The sequence below is a fragment of the Malurus melanocephalus genome, unplaced genomic scaffold (genome assembly GCF_030028575.1).
Source record: "Malurus melanocephalus ecotype Western Australia unplaced genomic scaffold, MMel_1.1 scaffold_346, whole genome shotgun sequence".
NCBI classification, from domain to species: Eukaryota; Metazoa; Chordata; class Aves; order Passeriformes; family Maluridae; genus Malurus; species Malurus melanocephalus.
In genome coordinates this window covers 171,213-196,206 of record NW_026623578.1, presented here as the reverse complement: position 1 = coordinate 196,206, position 24,994 = coordinate 171,213, and the positions used below count along the sequence as shown (strand labels likewise).

Sequence of the window (24,994 nt, the reverse complement as noted above, 5' to 3'; positions counted from 1 at the left end):
AAGCTTCATCATGCCCATCTGAACCGGAGGCATTTTCAGCCATTTCAAACACCTCAGCGGTGTCTGCACCTCCAAGAAAGGAAGGCATCTATTTTCTCCCATGTACAACAGTAGCCTTTAAGGGGATGCTGGATCCTGTATTCCTGCAATCAATACACTGGGTTTTGCAGGCAGTGCCATCTGAAATGACTCACCTATCAGCACCACAGCAGAATCACGAGAAGGTAGCCTTGCAGGAAAATGAATGTTAAAAATCCCTTGCAGTCAGTTGCATAGTTATTTCCATTTCATCATCACCACTGTTCCCAGTATTGGACAAATATATTCTATTCAGATAACATCATCCATCTTGATGAGATCATTCAAAATAGGATGAAAGTCAAGTACAGTAACAGGCACAACATGTGGACACCACTCAAAAATTCATTACCAGGTCTACTGAAAGCCAGAACTGTGGCAATTATGAGGTTTGGAAGCAATTTATTGAGGGTACATAAAGTACTCCTTTCAACTGCTCATTATTGCTGCTACTCAGAAGAATCATTAACAAGTACCACAGTGATGAACAGTCTCAGTGCTCACTTTGTTTCCTCTCCTGTTGTGGTGTCACCATCCTCCTTCACATTCTGAGCAGCTGCACAGGTGGCCTGAAGTCCTACTCCCAAAGCCACAAGGTCTGTGACAGAAATCTGTATCAAGAATTTAGTACATTTTCATTGCCCTTACTTTTTTTTTTCTTCTTTAGCACTTCCAAAAGCTCTTGTCTMTCTTGGCTATCTCAAATACAAGTGCTAAAAGTTCTTGATGTTCCACCATTCCTTCTCCAAAGTGTAGTTACTAGAGATAGGCCTGGGAGCCTTTGCAGACAAAACCATACCCAAAAARGAGCTATCATCTGATGCCTATGGCATGATACCGATGTCCACTTGAGGTGCAGGCAGTCCTACCAAGGCTGAAATTAYAAACCAGCTCAGCATAGAGACAAAACACTTGCAAGGGAGCAAGAAGTTGTCTTTTCAAGGGGTAACTGTTCTCCCACCACATCACCTCACTCCATCTTTGCTCAACATTATCTAACAGAACTGTGTCTTGCTGCGGTACTGGGCAGGGGGGGATGGAGAGATGACAGCATCTGCATTGTTCCCTACAAATATCTGGAAATGTCTTCCAGCTGGAAAGAAACAAAACTCATAAGCTTTCCTTCTGCACCAGCAATAATCACGTAAGAATAAACATGTGAATRCCTGAGATGTATTTTGAAATTAGGTTTGAGTTGATCAATCTGGGACACCAAACAAACCAACACAAAGGAACAGGGTGAGAGATAAGAGCCATCATCCAGATGGCAGGAAACACATCAACCCCAACAATGTTTCTTCACTCTCCTCACAGGCTCTCAGCTAAATGGCCCAAGTCACCTGAAGAACAGATTCCCTGCAGGTCCCATCAGAATAATAACCCTTTTATTCCTTTCCCCCTCCAGCCATTGTTTATATTTTTTATCTCAATGCATACACTCCTTGCACTACCCCTGGCCTTYCTGCTTCCACCAGAAGGAAAGATGGAATCTGTTTTTTCCCTTCTTTTGCCTTTGGAAGGACAGACTGTCCAAATAATTCTGAGGCCGTAACTGCAGGCCATCTCCAAGCATACTACTACTGTATTTGTTATTCACCCTTTTCCCATATTCCCTATAGCAACTAAGTCTATGGGAACAAGAGTGYTTTCCACTTCTAAACGTTAGTCTGAATTCTGTCTTTTTCTTTTTTTCTGGAGAAAAACACCTTGAGAAATACTCTTTCTGCATGTTAATTCCATTGCAAATACCTGATCTGAATTCTGAGTCATTAGCAAATGAGGTGACCTGTGACAGAAGCTGGGCTGCCTTAATATATGTATGGAAGCTTATCAGAAAGAGTATTTTCAGATCAAGGACCTCTATTGCCTGTAAAGCTTGTGAGATGTTCAGAAATACTGCAGAATATTATTTATTTACACTAATGAAACATTCTTTCAGTACCAGCTTGGAGAAACAACAAGAGACTTGTACTCAATTTGAGTAAACCACCTCACCTCATTACATTAATTACAAGTACATTAATATGCACTTTCAGATTTAAAAAAATAAATAACAGACTCAGAACAAGGTATGGGCTGGGAGGGACCTTTAAAGGTCACCTGGTGCCAGCCCTCTGCCATGGGCAGGGACACCTTCCACTAGACCAGGTTATTCCAAGCCCCATCCAACCTGGCCTTGGGTACTCCCAGGGATGGGGCAGCCACAGCCTCTCTGGGCACCTGAGCCAGGGCCTCCCCACCCTCACAGGGAAGAATCAAACTCCTCTGCTAGACCAGAATTACACATTCTTATACTAAGATACTACGATGAAGGCATTTCCTATTCCATGTCCTTAGTGCTCCTACTTAAGTTATAAGCACTGAAAAGGAATGTCTGTAGTAGGAGAAAACAACCATTTGTAGGAGAAATGAATGTTTCATCCAATGAATAATTCTCCTTCAGAAAAATAAATTTATTGCCAGGTTCAATTTTTGACTGTACTTTTTTGCAACAAACCAACACAGAAAAATATTTAAATTTGGAAGTATTAAATAAGCATTCCAGGCATAGTAACTGAGCAGCCTGTTCACTTACGGCCCATAAGCCATTTTGAAGGCAAAAAACATGTGCCAGTATATATTTATATAGGCATATATGTTCTCACTTACACCACAGGAAAAGACAAATGTGTTCTTAGATGTTATATAAAGTTTAGAGTTCATGGGGGTTGTTTTTATTTTAAAAAACAAATCATCATCTATGCAGAGGGAAATCTAACATGTAGAAGCCCATGTTTAAAACTTTAYCCAAAACTCTGAAATACCATGTTTTCATATTCATAACCCTATATTAAATATGAAACATTTCAAAGCAAATGTTTAAAGCTGGTGAATATATGACAGAATCTCTATATCTTCTTGAAATGCATATGATCTCCTTCAATGAATGTTAAGAAGCTTTAAAGAACTCAGGCCAAGAAATGACCACTGGAGCATCTCTTAAATTCACAATTAATTCCTTCATAGCGAGGTAATTCCCATCGCACTTGAGTTGCATCAACTTGAACCATTCATCCCATTGTCTTTTGCAGAAGGAGGGAGCTGTTTCTAAAGAGACCCAGCATGAGGCCACAGTAGACCAAAATAAAGTGTTCAGGAAGGAGGTGTCCAGAGCTCCCAGCAGGCAGGAGCCTGTTCCTGCTGGCACCGGTGCCCRGGCACGGAGCTGCTTCCTCTGGGCTGCTCCTGGGGCAGCACAGACCTGCACTTCCAGCCACTGCCTCACCAGAGCTGCTCCAGGGGCCCTACAGAATCAGAGTCCCCACAAGGAGCAGTTCAGAAATCACAGCAGCCACTGCAGGTACGCAGACACTGCCCCCAAAGTGCTGAGCCACCGGTGTCAAATGACACAACCTCTGCCCCCTTCTTTCAGCCACCTGAACAAGAGATGCCATTATCAAGGCACCCATTCAATGCAATAATGCAGCATCATCTCTTCCCTGTATTGTTTCACACATACACCTCAGTTTACTGCAGAAAGGAAGGCTTCCCAGGATGGTATTTTATAAAGATCGTGTGTCTTTTGAGCTTCAGCTCACACAGGTGAGGAGGCAGTATATTCCGTAAAACAGGCACTCAAGAAGACAGATGGTTTTGCAAGGATTGATAAGAGGTGTAAAAGATACCAGAGAAACCAAGTAGGCAGGTGGAAGAGCTCTGCTCCAGCCAAGTTTTATCACTCACGTAAACAATGCAAACCTGGTTCTAGGATTGCACTCAAAGAGAGCCTTTATCTAAAGGAGAAAAAAATTACTGCCAAGCTAAACACAGCAACCTGCACCGTGTTAGCAATGGCCCCAGGAGGGCTCTTTTCTCMTTCTTTACCTCACATGAAACCCCAGATATCCACACAGGCCTTAGTGCCACGGCACCTCTGCAATCATTTGCATTCTCTCAACAGTGTCTCTCTTGTCAGGGAGTGTTCAGGGCAGGGGGAATCACAGGAAAATGGTGAACCAAACGATATTTTCCACTGGGATTAGAGCTTGAATAGTGAGYAAGGAGCCCTTCTCATCTTCCCCAGTCTCTATCTCCCCTCCACACTCCAGCAATGCCTCCTTGCTTTGCTTTTTCTCAGTTACAATATGAGCCTGCAAAACAGTCTGTTCAGCAAATGGCAGCTGAAGCATCTTTTCCTTCATTTAAGCTGCTCTTTCAGTCATCCCCTCCACACCGTGGGAAACTGCCAAGTTGAAAAGAGGTCGTGACAGTTTGCATCCCATAAAGATCAGAAGTTTTCATGGAAAATAGGTGTGATGTCCAAATGTCCCTGTCAGACAGGACCAGCACTCCCCACCAGCACAATGGGTTTTTCTGATGCAATTCTATATTGTAGAATGGCAACCAGGTAGGTATGTCCTGATGTATAAGGCAGACACGAGAACTCAGCTACATTATTAATTCTTTTTACATAATAGATGAAGGGAAGGAGGAGTTATAGAATGGACTTCAGCCTTAACATAAACATATCTGCCTACAGAGATCGCTTCAAGGYAGGAAAACAGACTTACATGCTTTTTTCATAAGAAAAGATTGCTAAAAATCTAGACAACAAATCAGCCAAAAGCAAACACATGCAAAAGCATTTTAAAAAATTGCCTGCAAAATGGAAAATGAAGCAGTCCTTCAAGTGCTAAATACCAGATGCTTATAAAAAATAACCATAAAAACACCATTGCAAAGTACTTGGAAGTTTGAATAAAGGAAAAAAAAAGTTCGACACAAGGAAATAACTTTAAAAAGTCTACACAAAACTGACCATTACTCCATACTGATTAAAAAGCAAGGAAACTTATTTCTTAGGACTTTAAGTCCTTACCCTTAGACTGAATGTGTCAGAATTCAAGGTTGGTGAATARATTTCAATTCTACTTGAAATGATTGCACAATTGAGGAAATGAAAAAAAAAAATACATATAGATCAGCCAGTGACATAACCCAGGCACTGGCCAAAAACATTTCTGGGGATGTGGCATTTTTAAAGACACCACYGGTTTTCCAAAACTTTTCATAGATATCTACCTGAAGTTCTGTGAAATAGCTTTACCTCCATGCAGGGCTGTTCAGAGAGGAAGACTGGGGCTGTATCCAAGGACCTCTGACGTAAATCTTTTGCAGCCAGAAATTCCCTAACAGGTCCTGAATCTCAACAATACGATTACAGCAGTGCTGTGAGGTTTTTAGATACAAACCTGTCTGAAAGGAATGTGAACACATGAGCATAYTGTGGCAAACTGGAAATTAGGATTTTAAGCTTTTCATAAGAGACTATTTAGCCTGTGTAAGATCTTTYAAGAACAATACCTACTACAGACATTTGAATATTTTCTTTCCCCAGGAAAAAAAATAGGAAGGATTAAAACAAAAAGCCTATTAAAGGAATCACACAAAGTTAGTAAAAATTTCTGTCAGAGAAACAGAGTACTAAGCATTTGAGTCTTAAGACAGACATCCTTTTCCTGGGTATCTGAATGATTTAAACAATAGGCATATCCCAGGACGGTTAAAAACTATAGCAACCAACACACCAGAAAGGTATTTTGTCACCCTCTGGTTGCTGCAGCAGCAGATCCTTGTGCTCTTCCATGAAATATTGGGAAAAGCAGTGCATTTGAGGCAAGAGGATTTCTAAAAGCAATTCTGTGTAAGAGAATGGTAAGAAGCCATTTTGTAAGATTTCCAGTGCATTTATACAGATTTATACAGAGCATAAGAAAAGGGGTATAAATGTAGTTCTGCTTTTCCCAGCACCCTCTCAGCATCTGGTCAGTGGGTGTGTGACTTCCCTACATAGGCAACACACTTGGACTACCAGTTTTCAGTGAAGGCAGTAACATACCTGCCACTAGTTCTAGATTCAAGTTTTATTTATTATGAGCACTCAAAAAGCTCTTTAAGATAAAAATCACTACACAGATTTTATGTGAAGACTTCATGCTGTTCACCACATATCACACGTTACCCAGGATATTTTTTCACTATTTTAAAGTGCTGTAAGAAATCATGTACCCACAAAAAAATCTGTGTGTTTGTTGTCATTAATGATAATCTGGTAGATACCACACTGCAGTAGCAGCAAATGGCCTGACTGTGCTTTCCAGGGCCAGCAGAGCTCTGCTTTTCAAAGCTGCTCCTCTGCAACTGCTGTTTCCAAATGGAGCTGTACCTGCCAGCTTAGCCCTGCCTTGTGCAGCAGAGACATGAACGTGCTGGAACTTGTTCTGTTTGTAAATATACATTACTTAAATCCTTCATCACCTCCAAGAGAGGCTATCAACAGATTATTCCCGTACTACATTTATATGAAGCACTTCTGGGAATAAATCAGAAGTCATAAATCCTTATTTAATTAACTCGTGTAAGGAAYACAAAGTCAGACTGCACTAGCACTTACACACCAAGGCTCTGACAAACCCAAAGGCAGAGCAGTGCTGCAACCATCAAGCACCATCAGGTAAATCACACTTTTTGTGTCTGTTTAGCCGTGTAGAACACTACCTAAAARTCAGAGAGAGATTGAGAGATTGACAAAATTATAAAATGCAGGGGAAATCTTCAGTGCTTAAGCCTGTCAATGGAAAACTCATAGGAAGTGCAGGAATTTTTTGGCAAGTACAAAACCCCAAAACTTTCAACCAGTTAGATACAATATTCATTCACAGTTACCAAGAAATGTATTTTTTCTATAGAGTTTATGGCATGAACCCAACGAAAAAGAGAAGATCCCCACGAAATTGCTTTGTAAAAACCTCACATCTTGATTTTTAACTCTTTTTTTCTTCATGCACAACTTGTTTAAACAACACAGAGAGCAYTGCATATTTACATCAGCATCAAAACTAACAGAATCAAGAACAATTTTATTTTTTGACAAATGAATCTTACAATGAAGTGAAGGCTGAGAAGAATTCAGAAAGATAATAAACGCACAGGAATCAAAGCCTGTGCTGCTATTTCATTAGAGASCAAACAGCCAAAGATATGAGTTAGATGCAAAATGGTATTCACCCTCCAAACACTAAAATTCAATATAAGTTTAAATAGTAAATAAGCTCAGCACTGAACAATGCTCTAGAGCCACCCAAACCCAGTCAAATAAATCATCTCTTTGAACAAGTAAGCTTTTAAACAGGCATACTTAGAGGAGACTAGGCTCTAAATTATTATTTTTCCTAACTTCCAAAATAAAGCTACAACAATAACAGAACCAACAAGATATTTTAGAATATCCCTTGCATGCCAAATTGGAGCACTAAGTAGTATTTCAATTTTCTTTTCCATTTCAGCTTCTGACTCACTAAAACATCCTCCTTGATTTTTACATTCCTTTTCAACAACTCTGTGTATAAAAGGATTCACTGCACTGCTACAGACAAATCAATTCTCTTTTCCCTGTTGCCCCAAGCACGTTGTCCAGCAGAGGGGCTGGAACATGTGGAAGGTACTCCCCAAATKCAGCTCCCTAAGCAGCCCAGGCCACTTGGCCCGTAGCAGGAGGGAAGGGGAGCTGCCAGAATATGTCCTGCAGTGCAGCAATCAGGGCTTGAGCTGGCCTTTGCATCTGACACACACGGGGCATTTTTGATCAGAGAACCTTCCCCTACCAAGGGCTGCTGCTTCTGACTACTAACCACAAACCAGCATCGCATTTTCATCTCTCAGCAGCCCCATTCAAGAAATCAGCTGAAGAAATGCTTCCAGACTTCTCACTGCCTTATATTAGTYTCCAAAAATTAGTGCAGCACACAGCACTGTGTTCCCTACACATCCAGGAATTCAACTATGACGAAAGCTGGAGCTCACATTTTATGAAGSCACTTTTGGAGCTGCACTCATGTCATACTTTCCTTGAAAAGAACTTGCACAGACATTTGGAAAGACACAAAAACCCCAAGCAAGGAGCTCTTCCCATGCTAAATTCTGACCCARAGTACCCCACTTCTAAATGGAAATAATTGTATCAAAATATGGTTACAAAGGGAATAACCTTGAAGCAAAGCATCTCAACAACAGTAAGAAGGACATGATAATTCAATACCCCGAAATGAAGGCCTCTAATTACAAGAATAAAACTCATATCCAACAATAGCTTTGCTTTCAGCACCACCTGTGCCTAACCCAAACCTGATTTCTCATTCCTATAATCTACATAACCAAGCTTCCTTGGGTGCTGTTTAAACGCCCAGTCATTTTGTCTCCAGGACTACCCACAGCTCCTTTGATGCTYTCTCCTAATCCTCAAGCACAATCACCCCAAGACAGCTCTCCTGCCCTGCTGATCTCTGGCAGCATCCTCCTGCCTTCCTCAGCTACACTGTGATTTGCAGCAGAGTGCTAACTYAATAAACCAGTACCTGCCTTTCTCCAACAACATCCTTATGTGGATTATACCTTTAGAAAAAGATRAACAAAACACCACTTTAGAAAAAGCCTTTAGGTTAAGAAACAAACTATTTGCCTTTTTTGCCTGGAAAACCTGGATTTGATTACAAAGAATCAGGTTAAAGATTAGCTTAACTATTTCCATGAAGTAAAGCGTTGTTCAAAAGGAAAAAAATGCAGCCCTTTTACTACAAGAAATCATTCCACAAACATGAGGGGGTGAAGGGGCAGCCACAGCAGATATACACAGGGAACAGCAAACCCCAGGAAAAAACAGAGGGTCTTGCACACCCTACACTTRCACATCACCTCTGACTTCACAAATAAGTAACTTAAAGCAACTCMGTGCAACAAAGCTGGAGAGAAACACTTCTGCTCAGCCGTGTTCTTATTCTTGACATACCGACAAAAAATGAAGGAGATGGCAGTAGTTGAAAGCTTTTTCAGTAATGAGGGAACTGAAGTTACCAGTTATAATTCCGGCCAACCTTCCTCCTTTTTCATKCCGGGGGGGAAGAGACAACTACTATATTTTCTGAGCCCACGAGGCTGCCAACTGGCTGTTCTACTGGAAAGGATTAAAATGCAATGTCAAGGAGAACTGTTGGAAGAATRAGACTAGGAAAAGCATACAGCTGGGAGCTGGGGACTCTTCTTGTGTCTGACAGTACAACATGGATTTTAATACTTCTCCAGGACCTGCAGAGCAAGGGGCTGCTCTCCAGTAATTTAATACTGACACTTCTAAGTTTACTTGGCAACAAGACCAGGAGGCAAATTCTTCTCTATAGTTTCACTGGTGTAGTTCCAAGGCAGTGGCAGTGGARTCAGTGGCACTACGTCACCATAAAAGAATTGGACTCACTTCCCGTCTTTTACCATCTCTACAATGAACAGGACAGGGAATCTGGAAAAGCAGCAACTTCACATATATTTGACAATCTTTTCTTTCTGCCAACAGAAGATTATAGGTCAGCAGAAGCACCCCTTCCTTTTCTAGCACCTGGTGCATATTAATTGCTGCAGCTCCATTGCTGAGACTGCCAAGGCACTGGAAGCACTGGGAAGCACTGGGAGCTGAGGAAGAAATCTGTCCCACGTGTTCTTGAGGACAATGAGGCACACAGCTTGTGGGTGCTTTCACCACTGCCATCCTTCCCCACCTCCAACCCAGCATTTGACACCTCCTCCAGCTTCATTTAACTCACTTAACRAGTTCTGCCAGAGAATCCACCTTTGTCAGTAAAGCAACATCCACAGCCATAACAAATTAATAGTAATAAATGAGTAGTGTCTTATATTGACAGTAAACTGGTGGGTGTGATGAAGAAAAGATACTCATTTGCTTGATACATTGTGGGATATTAAAATCAATGCTTGGTATTTCCAGCTATGAACCTACTCAATTGTTTTAATAAGCTGAAGCCTTCTCCTTCCTTAAAGCACTGAAAAAATAGCTTAGCCTAAAAAGTAAGCTCTGATTATGAGGAGGTACATTGAGAAAGTTCAGGAGAATGGTGGTAAAGGGGGSAGATACTTTTTTGTCAGGTCAAAAAAAATACAAATGCTTGCTGTTTGCAGTTTGTTTCCCTTACATTCACATTAATGGTTTTCATTAATTCTTATTTACATAGAAATTCTCTGGCCAACTTCATATTCAAACATATTCCTTATAGTAATTTCCCTTCTGAATTCAATGTGTATGAAGGATGGTGTTAGGAAGRAGCTGCAGCTGACTGGCAGGAGTGAATGCATGTGGAAAGTGCTTCACAGGTGTCAGACAGAACATCCTTGTTTATAATGATCTGATCATGAAYAAACACATACCATGGCACCCCAGAGCACCAGGGAAGGCCTGCCTCCTTCACTTGAAGAGAAATACAGCACTGGAAAGGGTCTCAATGYTAGARTRTGCAAGCAAATAGTATTTCTAAAGGGAAAGAGAGAAGCAAGAGTAGAAAGCAGAACAATAGYTTTATGTAACACAGACCGGCTCATTCTACAACATTTCACTGGCACAGTTATGTCAGTAGCGAGAAAGAAAAAACCAAAATACGCCTACAAGTGGCATCACAACGCCAACAAAGCCTCCCAGAGAGAAGAAACTTCTCAGCAAGGCTGTCATTTGGTCAGYACAGTTTCTATCATTTAATCAGATGGTTTGAAACCAGTCAAAGGGATCCATCTGACAGTGCTTCATTGTCCTCTCGAGCGAGGAACTACCCAACCTACAGCCTCTGGTTTGTGCAGGTGTTGGGTGCATCTCCCCCAAGGGCCCTGTGTGTGCAGGACAAGCCTCACAGCCCAGAGCATCTCTCCWGGCAGTGCTCAGCCTCCTCAGGCTCCTGACACAGCACCCAGACAAGCCACAAGTGCCAGTCTCGGAGGCTTCCGAAAGGAGATCCTACCTAGAGATCTCCAGCCTGCTAATCTGCTGCCTCTGAACTGCAGAGCCACTTGGTCCAATTAGAACTGCGGGGAATATTCATCCTGTCCCTGACTAAGATGAAGCACTTCTTTCAAAAGCTACTGTGGCATGGCGCCAGCACCAGGGAGTCCAAGTGTTCTGTGTGGAGCCAAGAGTTATTAATTAGTTTTATTAGTGGCAGGTCCTTAATGTGAAGTGACAGGGAAAGAGAGAATATCCCATCACTACTGAAATATAAATTGTCCAGATTTCAGTTTTGTTGTTCCACAACACATACAGGCGACCAGCCAGGGAAGAGTGAGGAAGAGTGAACACAGCCAAATGCCTGTATTCAGTGTTCCTGTATATTAATGACGCACTGAAAAGACTCTGTTACCTCAGGTGGCTCTCCGGGGAACTGTTCATGAATTTTAATTATGAGGGAGGGAGCATTTTGAAAAATAACGCTGGCTGCATGTTAGCATAAGCATGGCCTAAGCTACGGCAGTCACTTCCCATGAAAATAAAATAGGTAAGATGGGGGGGAGAAAGCCTCCCCGCTTTAGCTTCAGTAGGACTGCCAGTCTTTGGAGAAGGGGACTTGCCCTGAAGGATGGATTCACCATTCACAGATCAGCCTAAGAAATGCCTGAGCACAAGCTATATTAATTCTTGTACAGACTAATGCAGACATGTAGGTAATAAGGTCGCAGACAGCTTGGAAAAAACAGTCCCAAATCAAATGCCACAAACAAAAGRGAATTCCTGAACAGGTCAGCAGTGAGTCTTGAGCACAGTTGTGTCCAGTGATGCCTTGAGRCCTGCAGCTTGTTCAAAGTGTCCACTGTGAGCCCAGCCTGTGAGGCTGCCCAGGAGGGGCACACGTGGGAAGGGAATACTGCTAAGGAACATCAGACACAGGATGGAAAGGACAACATGAAAACAGAGGTGAAATCACCTACATGAAGCCACATCACAACAGTTACAGAGCACAGACTGTACACACTGCTCTACTCCTCTACCCTGTATCCACAGATTATGTGACATTAAGGCTGCTTCCAACATCCACTACAGTATGGCTCCTCTACAATGCAAGGAATAGGAAGTGTAAATATAAGCCTGCAGACCAGACCTCCAGCTAAATGAGCTGTCACTGTTATWGCTTAAAACTGCTAGTGAGAAAGAGAGGAGAGCCTCTCTAGCAGTCCCCCCTGCTTTCCCTGCCAAGTAAAGCCAAAAAGCCCTTGGAGCAGAAGATAAGTACTTCCAACAGTCCATACAGCTCAACTTCTCACTTGGAAGGAAAAAATATGGGTGGGGGAGGTAGGGAAAGAAAAGAAGAGAAAAGGGGTAAATAATCAACCATCCAAAACAAATCCTTGTGTCTGCTTTGCCATAAAGCCCTCCAATCCCAGCACTGCTCTGCAGCAACTGCCGCAGATCGGAGCAATCACAGTTATCTCTGAGTAACAGTGTACCTGCAAGAAAAGACCTGGAAAAACATTAATCTGATGGAAAGCTTTAAAGCAGCTGCATTAAACAAAGCCAGCCAAGGCTACTCTCGCAACTTCTGAAGTAAATAATTTCCCAGTGGAAAAGGAGCCCCATGGACTAAACTAATAAAGAGAACTGTATGATCTAATGGTAATATTTTTAATTAAGTTAGCTTTATCAGATTGGCAAGGATGAAGCGATACCCTAAAGAAAACTAACCTTCAAACAGGAAAAAAAAGAGGGGGGGAAGAATAAATTTGCATTCAGACACCCATGAAATTCCAGGAAAATTTCAGAACACCAGTGACAGAGCTTGTTGTATTAAAATCTCTTCTGAATGTTGCTGCAGCTGGGAGACAAGCAGCTTCACGTTGTGTCTTTTCATAAGGAGGAGGTGAAAATAGTTACCTTGTTTAAAGGGTAAAAAATAAAGTCACCACTAGTAGCAAAAAAACCCAAAACCTTTCACTGCTCTGCTTGCACGGAACACTGAGGGAAGAAGCATACAAAAAAAAAACGAACCAAAAAAACCACAACAACTTCATGACACTGCTCTCAAAYCAGAGCTTCTGGCACATGGAAGATCATTCCTACTGAGGAATAAAAACACACAGGGGAAGGAAAAGGTTTCAAAAAGCCAAAGAYGAGCTAGGCTATCAAAGGCACTGACCACTCCCACTTTGCAGATCTCCAGAAAGTATTTAAACTACATGGCAGTGCTGCTCAAGAGACTAAATCACAGATTTGAGCAGCCAATATATAAAGATGGACAGCAAATGTGCCTAAAAAGGGTGCTGTCTTTATTAGAAGTTCCATGTAACACTCAAAGGTGAAGACCAGGCCCCTTCCATTGCCTTTTTTTGAAAGCAAAACCGTATCATGCATCAACTCTACAGTTATTAATGCTTTAAAAGAKCAGGTTTGGACTCCAAAACCACAACTTTATCACCTCTGGTTTCATTTCTAAAAGAAGTGATTCATATTAGCACCTTCATTTTTWATTTTAAGGAATTTGGATTTAACTATACAGAAATTAAGCTAGGAAACACAGCTATATGCCACAACCAAAAAGATTTTTCCAGTATGTTCAAGAGACAGCAATTGTGTTTCCTTGTCGTTATTTTTCTCTGCAACACTCTCTTGAGTCTTCTCATCCTGAAAGTTGCAACCAAAATGGCTCTTCATATAACAGTGTCCAAGAAATGGAACACAAATTATGAAACACAAGAGAGCTGAATAGGAAGGGGAAAAAAAATCAAGTGTTTTACATCTCCTCATTCTAATTGGGATGAACAGTACATGTGTTCACTGAAAAGAAAAAATAAGCCCATTAGCTCTCAAATAAAAGACAAATATCAGGGAACACTCACAAATGGAGCTCTGTCTGTCCAGAATAAAAAATACAAACCAAAAATTTCAATCCATTATGCTGAGGTTTTCAGATCATCCTGTCGCAAAAGACTGAGCCCCTGAACACTCAAATATCTTCTAACTATGGCTCCTTATTAGCTCCTGTAAGCTTTGCTTGAGGCAGAAAGAAATAAAGCCTTTTGCTCTTGGACACCTATTAAAGCACTGATTTTTTAATAATGCATTCTGCAGCACTGCTTTRGCTTTAGGAAATAATTTTTATTATTTTTTTGAGTTCTTGAGCAAGTAGTAAAAGCTCTAAATTTAAAGATGGATATGTGGGAGATCAAAGATAATGTATCCATGCAAATAATTTCAGTGTACCCTTTTCAAAGCCAGCATATAGGTATTTAACTCAACAGTTCCWTGCATAGAAATTAGTAGAAAGTCTACAGTTAGGAAAACCCAAATAAACTGCATGGCTAAGAATAACTTATGCAAATTGTATTTACCAACAGTGAGATACTGTTCTGAACATGCATTTGAGCCCTGTGTAGCAATCCTTTTTTTAAAATTTAAACCCGTGTCCCTGTCCATCGTTGGCATTCGACAATGTTTCTGAAACCTCTACAAACGAGTTTGAAAAGCCTGAACACTAAAATCTCAACTTCCTCCAYTGGCAACACCCTGTGAGGGTTTAAGGTAACCTCTGTTCTTGCARCAACTTGGTTTTATCATCTTCCTTTAATAGACTTAAGGCTTCCCGAAGCAATCSCTGGGGATTGCAGCACGGTTCCATGGCACTGCTGCCGCTGTGCCGCCGCTCGGCTCTCCTGGGCACACTCAGSTCTCCTGGGCACACTCCAGCCTCCCTCCCTGCCCAGCTTCACCCACCAGTGCTGTGCAACGGAGCAGCAGAGATTTCCATGGCTCCTTGCCAGSCTCCACTGCAGACCCATGARCATTTTAGCAGCAAAAAGACACAAYCCCTGCAGGGATYATSGGGGGTACAAACACCCAACCTTCGGGCTCCTCCTGTGGCTTGGAGGTTATTCTCTGGTATTTGCTGAGGGGCAAACGTAGTGCTAGCATAACATACACAAAAGGCCGTTGCTGCTTCAGAGCTCTCTAAGAAAAAAAATTAAAAAAGAAGGAAAAGATGGATGTGGGAGAAGCCCAGGGGCTCAGCAACAACGTGGAGGAAGTGYCAAGGAAATACACGGCCTGTCTCCCAACTTCAAGGCCTTGAAAGAATCCAGATCTTCAACATCCTCTGCCTTGCTCCCTATTACCTCTGCTCACTTCCTGAGAGAGTTCCTTTTTTGATTAAACACACGAGAAGCTGGAGAAATGTCTTTATWATTTAACAAGGCCCGGCAAACAGTGCCATGGGGAGCTGATTGCCTGCACTGGGGAAGGGAACTCGCCGGGGCATTGGGGCTGCTCTCAGCAGGGCTCCCCGGCTGAGCCGGAACGCACTAATGATACCCCCGCCATAGATGATCTGTCCACCGCGGACTGGGGAGCGTGCAGAGGTAATTGCTTCACCCAGCACACAGATTCTCCTCCCAGTACAGCTGAGACAGCACTGGGGAGCTGGGGCAGGAGCAGTTTCGGAGCAGTCCATGACAGCTGAGCAGTGTTTAACCTGTGCAGCACCTCACCCCACGCCAGCTGCAATGCTGTTATCTAAAAGCACACAGTGGCATATGCATGTTACATACAACATCTTCTCACCCATCTTCCGAACACAGAGTTGTGCAACAAACAGCACCCTCTGCTATCTCATCGCTTAAAGCACACAATAAACCACTGCATGGTCAAACATCCAAGTCGTAGAATACTTTCRGCAACGTAGAAAAGGAAATTTAAAAGCTCTCTGCTCCTGCCTATGTAACGTACCAAAAGCAGCCAGCTTTTCCATGGCCTGCTTTATCGCTGTGTTTGGATTAGTGCAATGTGAAACGCAGCAACTGCTGTTATGTAACTAAACCCTGAGTATACAGTTGTCATTCTGGGTAAATTTAACTCTGCAGGTTTAGGACAGAGGTCTATCGCCAGGCAGGCCATGCGAACGAAGAGAAATTTAAAGACGCAGGGCCCYTTTTCATTTCTTTCTTGCACAGAARTAATMGGGTGGGTCAGTCCTGCATRGAGGCCCCAGYGTGCCTGTCACAGAAAGCTGGTGGTGACAGCCACTACCACACCGAGCTCCAGAGCACCAAACCCTGGGGAAGGCAGGGCTGCTCGCTGAGGAAGCTGGCTCTCCTCYCCACGTGCAGGCACCAACAACACASACAACTCCAGGGTTTAATGCAGTTTAATGCAGGAGCCAAAGTGCACGTGCTTGTACTGTGATGAAATCATAACAGGGAGCCTTGTAATGAGAATAGAGTGTATTATTAGCACTGTTATGAAACTRTTTTAGCACTTGCAATTAGTGCTTCCCTATGACTATCAGTTCACATTAATCTATTAATCTGTTTTCCTTCTTTTATCATTTATCAAGAGGCAAGTAGTCACTGAAATATCTTTAGCTGAAACTGGTGWAGAAGCACTGACAGTGGAAGAGTGTCAGGGAATGATAACATCACTCAACCGACATCCGAAAATAAACACCAAAAAGGAGGAGCAATAAATACGTGAATAACTCAGAACTGAAATATTTCTAGAAAAGCATCCCTGAAACTGTCTATAAACTTATTGTAGGTCCTTCTCATGCAGCATTCTAATAAGTTTGAAATACTGCATTTATTGGTTTGGAGCTTTTTTTTGCTTTTTTTTCTTTTTTTTTTTTTGGCTTTTTACGCAGCTCAAGAGTGTCTTTTAGATGAAGAGATCCTTTTACCAGCAGAGATTCCTCCCCTGTTCTAGCAGCACACCTGTACCACCTCCTGACCAGGCCAAGCCTTCAGGTTTTGCTGGGAAATGCCTGCAYGTATTTGAGAGCAAAAACCAACTTCTTCAGTGACAGAATAGTTTTCACTTCTCTGAACAGGAACTTGTTTTCAGATTTAAATGARTGAGGACATTGCGGAAGGAAAGAAGATTGTGGTGACTTCCACTGGATCACCTGCTGTTGACAATTTATCCTCCAGTTCACAGGTTTGGAATAGAAAGTGACAAAACTTTGGATTACTGAATTCCAAAGAAATACACGGAAACCCTGAAAGCTAAGAATCTGACTGTGACATGACAAAAGCATGAACTGAAGCAACATATGTTTTAACATATTTAAAAGACAAGCACAATAGACTGTCTCTTGAAACTCATCAAAATAATTCTATCYATAAGCAAAGTACAACACACTGCAACAGGATGAGAACAGAAAAAAGAAAGAGGGAGCAGTGAAGGAAAACCAATAGCTTCACAAAATTTAAGAAAGAAGAATACCTGATAAATTTATAAACAGTCATCTACCATTTATGTTCTAAAAAACATGTTTTCGTTTTCTTTCAACTGCAACTCTTGTTGGGGCTGAAAAGCAGGATTTACAGAACTTAACAGGGATTCCTAGACATGCAGCAGGACAGGCAAGGAAGTAGCTCTGACTGCACTTSTAGACAGCCCAACACCCAAAGAGACCCAACCGAACATGCACAGATCACYTGTGCACTGCTGGCCAGCTCCAGCCCCTTCCACACCAGTAATTTCACTGCTTATCCATATACAACAAGGATTTGTTTCTTCCATATTCCCCTTCAGGAAACTYCAGAAACAAATTTAAGAGCCCCATCAATTGCCCAAATATATAGGTTCTATAAATAAAATGTAGTAAACTTGCATAATCACCAGATTGATGTGTGGCTAGAGATCTAGGTGCTCCAGCACTCTGGATCCATAGATCTCTTCCCTACAGATAAAAGCTGTTGGCCTAAGTGCTTTTCAGCAGATGGGGGATGGCACAGCTTGGGCCAAACCAATCCTACAGGTTCAGAACCTGTCTGACACAGACCAGCCTACAGAGTACTGCACAGGGCTAAGGAAATTCAAAGCTTAGGACTGACAGTGAATGCTATAATGCTCTCTTTATTTTCACTTTCACTGCTTCCCTCTTCAAAAATAGTAATCTACAAAGAAAAGGTGATGATAATAGAGGAAAAAGTCAGAATTATGTTTGACCAAGTAYACTTCAGTTTCTTCAACCCCTAAGTTATGTCCAAATAAAGGTAGATGTGAACCTCTTCCACCAATATCTGCCAGAATTACATACTTTTAGTATGAAACCTTTCTTTGAAAGAAACCATTTCTTTGCAGCACTACTTTAATGCAKCTGTGCCAGATAAATGCCCTGCTTTTAAATACTGATTCCCAATTTGCAGCATTAATCAACARTTTTCCCAGTAACAAGTGAACTAAAAACTGATCTCTCAACCTGGAACAGCAAATGACAGGAGCTGGCTGCCAGCCTTTGTGTACAAGCTCAGCACCAGAAGCCCTGCCCACCAACCAGATTRTATCAACCCAGACACTCCTCGCACATTCAATGCCTGTTGATTACACCCACAAGCCACACCCATCTTTCCAATTACTCCTGGCTTCATCATTCCTTTTCCCTCTAGGCTTGTAGACAGTTCTGTATCTTGTTTCCTAACAGACATAACAAGGCCTTTGATGTTCTCATCACTTCTCTTTAACTTCCATTATAGTCAGCATTTTCATTGAGACTGAAATTAGAGCTTAATGCTCCTGGTTTAAAAAGACTTTCAAATAAGTCAATTAAAYGTATCAAGTGACATATATATGTTTTTTTAAATGCAAAACCCCTATGCAACTCATTGGACTGGACTTTTTTTTTTTTTTCACTTGAGCTGACAATGTTCCTTTCAGAATCAAACTGAAATGCCAAGAAAATAACACAAGTTCTAAAAATGCCCATCCTAATGAGGGAGGAAGAMATTTTAAATATATACCTCCTTACTGCTGAACTGGTTACATTTATTTTATGTGAGTTTGGCTGTTGTGCACTCCTCTATGACTTACACTCTGACGACAGCAGAAGAAAAAGGGTAATATATAATTATAAGGAGGGAAAATGGGAAGCAATTGCTCAGGAGCCTGTCAACAAAGCTGGCAGGGAAGATGTGTCCAAAGTAGAACATTAACTTTTTGATTCCTRGGTTCACACCTAAGTAATAACACAGAAGATTCCGAGGTAAGACTTGAAAACCTCACATTTCCAAGGCATTTGAGGAATGGAAGTTCAAGCACTCAGCCATCCAACGGAAGCTGCAAGGCAAGGGCTACTTATGTAACACAAAATGTGTTTTGGGCCAGGACTATTGGAACAGTGACAGAGTTCCTTTGTACCATTCCAGTGTCTTCCTATTGCATCCAACTTCATCTTCTCAAGGGACTTTTTTTCTCACACCTTAAAAATTTGAAATCACACCATTTGTTACCATTTCTAATAATTTCAGACTATGGAAATTATGAGTCYTCCATGAGTCCATGTTTGAGGGCATACAAAAAGCATTATAAAGAGCTGTCTGGTTTGATAAGAGCAGTTCATATGCTTTGTCACTAGATTAACACTGCTCTTCCCATGCCCTGTCCTGCTCCTCTTCTTGAAAAGGAAATTTCTAGTGTAAGGGCAAGGCAAATTTTTTCCCCCTTGTCCTAATCCAGAAAGTATGAAAGTCTTAACAAGTTTTCATTCAAGAACTCTGCATTTCCAAGCACACCCATATATAAAAACCTTCTCCACAGGCACTCCACGTTTTGGTTTTTTTTTTTTTCCTTTGTCTGGAAAAGACACATTCAGATTTTTAAGATGCCCACAACTCATTTTCGGGCTAGGAGAAGACAAGTGGCTTCTGTTTCACCCATGAGCATATRTTATCTACTTATAGAGTTTCAATTCCAATTTACCTTGGACAAAGCCTGGTGCAGAGAAGAAACCATTCAAATGGCTCTGTGTCATCAGCAGAACCTCCTCATTACTCCACAAAGTCCATGAAACCCAGTAATTCACGATGAAATGGAAGCTACAGGATTGAGCAGAGGGAACAGAAAGGCAAGGTCTTGCCTGCTCAGTGAGATCAGCACCAGGAAGAGCTACTTCAGTTCTTCTTGGTGGGCAAGAGAGGGTGAAGAGCGCACTCTAGATTTTACCAYACACATCACAAATGGATATCTAAATTGTCAGAAAACCACCAAAACCATATTAATTTATTTGCAAACAGTTGAAATCTCTGAGCAAAGAACAGTTAGTTTGGGGACTGCCTGACAGCTCCATCATAATAGCTCATTATTTTCATGCTTTCATAGCCTAAGGACTTTGGGCACATTAACAACAAATAAATTTCTGAGGATAATTAAAACACAACAAGAATTCCTTCCTTAAATGAATACAAGAGTGAAAGCAAAGAATAGTTCCCAACATGCTATACCACTATGCAACAAAAAGTAAAATCAATGAAGATAACAAAACCCTGGGAGTTGTTTTATTTTTAGGCACCTCCCAACCTTTTCTTCTACTTGCCAGTGTGCCTTTCTGGCTGGCTGAACTAGTTACTCAAAGCACCTGACAGTTTCAGCTGACTCAAGGAACACATTTAAGCTTTATCTGTGCAGCAGAGTTATTTGCATCAACTCAGAGTCTGTGCTTTTGACAGTTGTCTCATTTAATTGAGTAAAAAAAGCTGTCAGTCTAAAGAAACTGAGCCCAAGGTAAACTCACTTTGAACTAACCATCTGCCAGAGCATCTCTCAGGACAGTCAATACTTAAGGATATGGTGAATCCAGCTCTCTGGATCCCTAATTAGATCGTTCCTGAATTAAACTGTCAATGGCCCTAAAAATTCAATGTGCACCTTGCAACTACTAGGCTAAGTCTCTTTTCCCTAAAGACAAGYGTGAGGGAAAGCCCACAAAATCTCTTTGATAGCTATAGAGTAGAACAAAGACATTTTCACAACTGATGAAATCCATTCAGCCAGMCCCCAAAATATCAATTTCTATGGATATGCTGATCCAAATACAGGTTTCCATGTTATATCAYAGCATTAAAATAAAAAAGCAGCAATATCCCAGAAGGGAGGAGAAAAGCAGATAATGTTGCCCTGGGGAAGATTTTCCTTCAGTTCCCAGCAGTACTGTGGATCAGGCCTGGTCAGGGAATTTATTAATTGGAGTGCACAGCCAGGACTCTCAGCTGTCGCAGGTCCTTTCCAGMTGYAGGAGTAAACAAATGAACTCCTTCACATTCGTGAGCCAGTGAAGAACCAGATTTACCACTRATGCAACTCCTGCTACTGAGCCTCCCCAACAAACGCAGCCCGCTGCACACACAGCACACAGCCTGGCGCTGCTAAAATAAGATTTCACAGGGGTCTGATGCTCATTATCAATTACAAACTCCACTGCCATTTTTTTTTTTTCTGCAGAGGAATCATTTTTAAACTCACTCCTCTATATGGATTCTCTAGCGTCTAATAATAAGTCCTTTCATTTAATTGCTTGCAATTAAGCCTCTTCTGTACGCCTGTTCTCAGAAAACTTGCGGATATGTCATTATCTTTGAAACATCTGTCCTTCTGTCAAACATGACCAAAACTGATGGATTRAAGAATTGCAGTGGGAGGGGAAACATACCTAAAATTGAAATCCCCATGAAAGAATGAGAATGAAAGGAAATATGAAGATGACAACATTGAGGGCAAGAGAGTAAGAAAGGAAAATGAATGATGATATCATCCGATTAGTTTATTGACAAGAAACAAACAGAACTTAGAAATCTATCTGTGTTTATTCTGTTAGTCACTTCAAACCTTCCCCCTTTTTTAAACCCCACTATTTTCATGCAGAAGCAGAYGAAGTAACATAGCACTGGAACGCAATTATTAGAGAGCTTCAAAAGCTACTTGGATMTGGTTTAGCTTCTCTAGAAAGTCTAGACAGACCACTGCAGGAACTGTAGCTGGATGCTGGAGAGCTACAGATTAATTCAGCACTCTTAGCAGATGCAAATTAACCCTATTTATCTTTATTTGGGGTTTGAGATGTTAGTGTCCAGTCTTGCACAGGAAACAAAACCCTGAAATCAGGAAGAAGWGACTAAAAAAGCAAAGTAATAAAGGCAGCTATTTCTGAGCAACTCAATTTACAATGGAARGGGGGAAGACAGGAAAAACGAAAACTTTAGTCCACATACAGCACTCCTTTTTCACTGTCTTACTTTCATCCAYGGCATCGTGGCTTATCTAAGAAAACTATTTGTCAGCTAACTGAATTCTCAAGTCACTGAAAATTAATTCCACATTTGTAGTTTCTCCAGTATATTCTCAACCCTTTGAAATACAGGAGGAATTAATCCATTCAAAGAGATCTGTTGTTCAAAGCTACCCCTTCTCTCATTTTTTTGAGGAAGGATTCAAGCAAATATAAGAGCCTGGGGTTTACAACATGCATTTTGTACCTGGCCATGACCCGCTAATCTTCAAAGTCTATTGATCCATGAATGTTTCTGGAGTAAAATCATTGATTCTTTAGAGAGCCAGAAAGAAGCAGCTAAAATAAGAAGGTCTGGAGGACCCGTATAAATAAATGGTGAAACTCCAAATTACTGTAATGAAAGATTTTCAGCCATTAAAATGTAGTATGCATTATGACAATTTCATGAGGATCCCTGAGTATAAGTTTGATTTGGGTTTTTTTTTGTTTGCTTGCTTTGGTGAGGTTTTTTTAACAGCATAGTGGTATATAAAGGGCCATGCTCTGCTCCCAGTTCTGCAATGTGTAGATTCTGACAGCAGCTTCCTAAGTGCACGTGAAAGTACACTTAGGCCCTAGAGTCAGCCATAAAAATTTAAATGGTACTGCATATATAGAGCTGTAAGTGTCATTCTATCTGAAATGCTTCCCAATCAGTAGCAGACATAAATTACTTGAAAACGAAAAATATTACACAGGGCTCAAATAAAAGGAATTTGAAAAGGTCTCAGTTTATAACAATAACTGCATATAATAACTGGACTCACTGCAGTGGGCCACCGATCCAAAACATATAGTTTTGACTATTTCTTTTTTTGTTGACAATGAATTACAAATATGAGWTTTTCTGATTGCCGCATTAAGTCTGTAAAGAATGCAACTGTCACAGGAAAGGACGGACTCTTCCTGAATTAACAAGAACACTGGGCTGCATGTCTAAGTGAAATCACATTCAGCTTTACTGACAATGATGCTCAGCAATTTGAAAATTATGCCCTTTAAAAGCACAAAGATCCAGTACTCAACCTCCCAACAATTATTTTTAAAATTCTGGCCAGAAGGAAAAATTAAGAAGAGATCACTTGGTCTCGATTTATTTTTCTCGGCAAGTAGAGGTGGWGGAAGTGCACCCTAAATGAACTCACCCACCTCTAATTCTCCCCGGTAATTCATGTTGGTGAGACAAATTCCTCTCCTGCTCCTGGCCTGAAGCACCCATGCTGTAAACATGTGAATTTCCTGTACTCTGATCCAGTGGGCTTGCTCAAATTGTTATGGTTTAAAGGAGAGAAACAGATRTGCTCAGAGTGATTCCCTGACTTAATTTCACCATGAATCTTCAGAGGAGTTACCCTCTTCATTATCCCCTAGAGGTGCCCATCTCTGTATGTTAGACAATATAGGGCATTTTGAAGAACTTGGATATCCATATCTACTGTGCAAACATCATGGGTTGTTAGAGGAATCCTACATGGAATGGCTATTCCATTTCTGCAGTTTGGGTGAGTAAGAGGTATCAATATTGCATAGCTGGAGACAAGCAGTGTTTGAACAGCCTACCACAGCTATTCACTGTGGAAAGTGAAACACAATAATGCTCCTTATCAGCCTTGGAGACTTGCCCCTCTCCTTCTAATGCTTTTCAAACAACTAAGAAAGGGAAACGATCAGAAGAGATAATGCAGACTTTACTCGCCTGTTTGCAAGGAAAATGGCTGGAGCTTCAAGGCCACTAGAGCAGAATAAYTGAGGAGCAGAACAGCTGTGAAGTTGGAGTTTGTGAGGAAGCCGGGTAAACATCTTCCAGCAGAGTGCTTTAYGTTGTTGGGACTTGCGACACACAGTAATGCAGCTGAGAGTCAGCACGCAGGGCATTCCACCATGGCTTAAAGTAACTATTATCAACACTAAGTACTTGAAGCAATTTCAAAACATTACTCACTCATTTGGTTGCCAGCCATCAGAAGCCTCTCAGAACAGGTTTCTCTCATCTTCTGCTCTTTGCCAGTCTGTATTATGSAGGTTTTTTAATTTGCCCATTAATCAGCTGTGACACAAACAATATTTTCATACTTCTTTCCTCAGCTCAAACAGCAGCTTCCACATGCTCTTCAGGATTTATGCTTCCAGAGATGAGCCCCACTCAGGATACCACTGGGATTTTTCCTCATTTCTGCCAGAACTCTTTGGCGTCATTAGCATATACTGAACCTCATATAAGGATCAAGGGGAAATATGATGTAGCTAGCAGAATATACCCTCTCTCACTCTTAGTCAAATCTAAATTGAAGATTACTAATCCCTCTTGGAGAAAATAATTCTTTATACTTCAGGCTAAGACACCAGCAGCCTTACCTGCCACAGAARGTGCAAGTTCCATCAGCCTAACTGGGGAAGAAGCAGAGCCTACATTGGGTTTTTAGTTATAGTTATTACTGTATCATTTAAAGCAAAAGAAAATGTAATGACCAAAGTATTTCCCCTTCACACAGTCCTAGTGTACATTGTAATGCCATGGGTTTGGCTGTGTAGTACTTCAATGACAATAGCAGCAACACCATTCCTTCAGCAACTAATTTTATAAACACTGTATTTTTGCCTTTAGGCGCCCATGAATTTTATTCCGCTTTTTTGATAAGATTTATTATTTTGTGTTATTTGCRTTGCCTGGCTATTTCATACCACACAATACTGATCATATATCCACCATCACCAAGGTAAAAGCAAACAAAAACCCACCACTATTTTTACTTTTTGCAAACTCTACACAAACTGATTTAAAAGTAAAGGGTTGTGCAGGAAACATTCCAAGAGCCACTGAAACCCCTGCATGTTTATTGCCACTGCCAGTGTGCAGAGGCCACAGTCACAGTCTGCACCTGCGGGGCTCTGCAGTCTGCTCTCACCTAATCTAAGCAATTAAGTTTCAGAAGGTTTCACAAAAAACATTCCTTTCCCTCAGGCTGAGCCTTACAAAGAGAATAAAAGCAGAACAAAAGCATTGGTAACCAGCCTCATGGCAAAAAAAC

At 41.3% G+C, this 24,994-nt stretch overlaps 1 protein-coding gene across 1 annotated transcript in view; it reads right to left on the bottom strand.

The window, feature by feature from the left end:
* The window catches only part of RORA (RAR related orphan receptor A), a 344,571-nt gene that overhangs the window by 302,389 nt on the left and 17,188 nt on the right, over window positions 1-24,994 (bottom strand). The window lies entirely within an intron of this gene.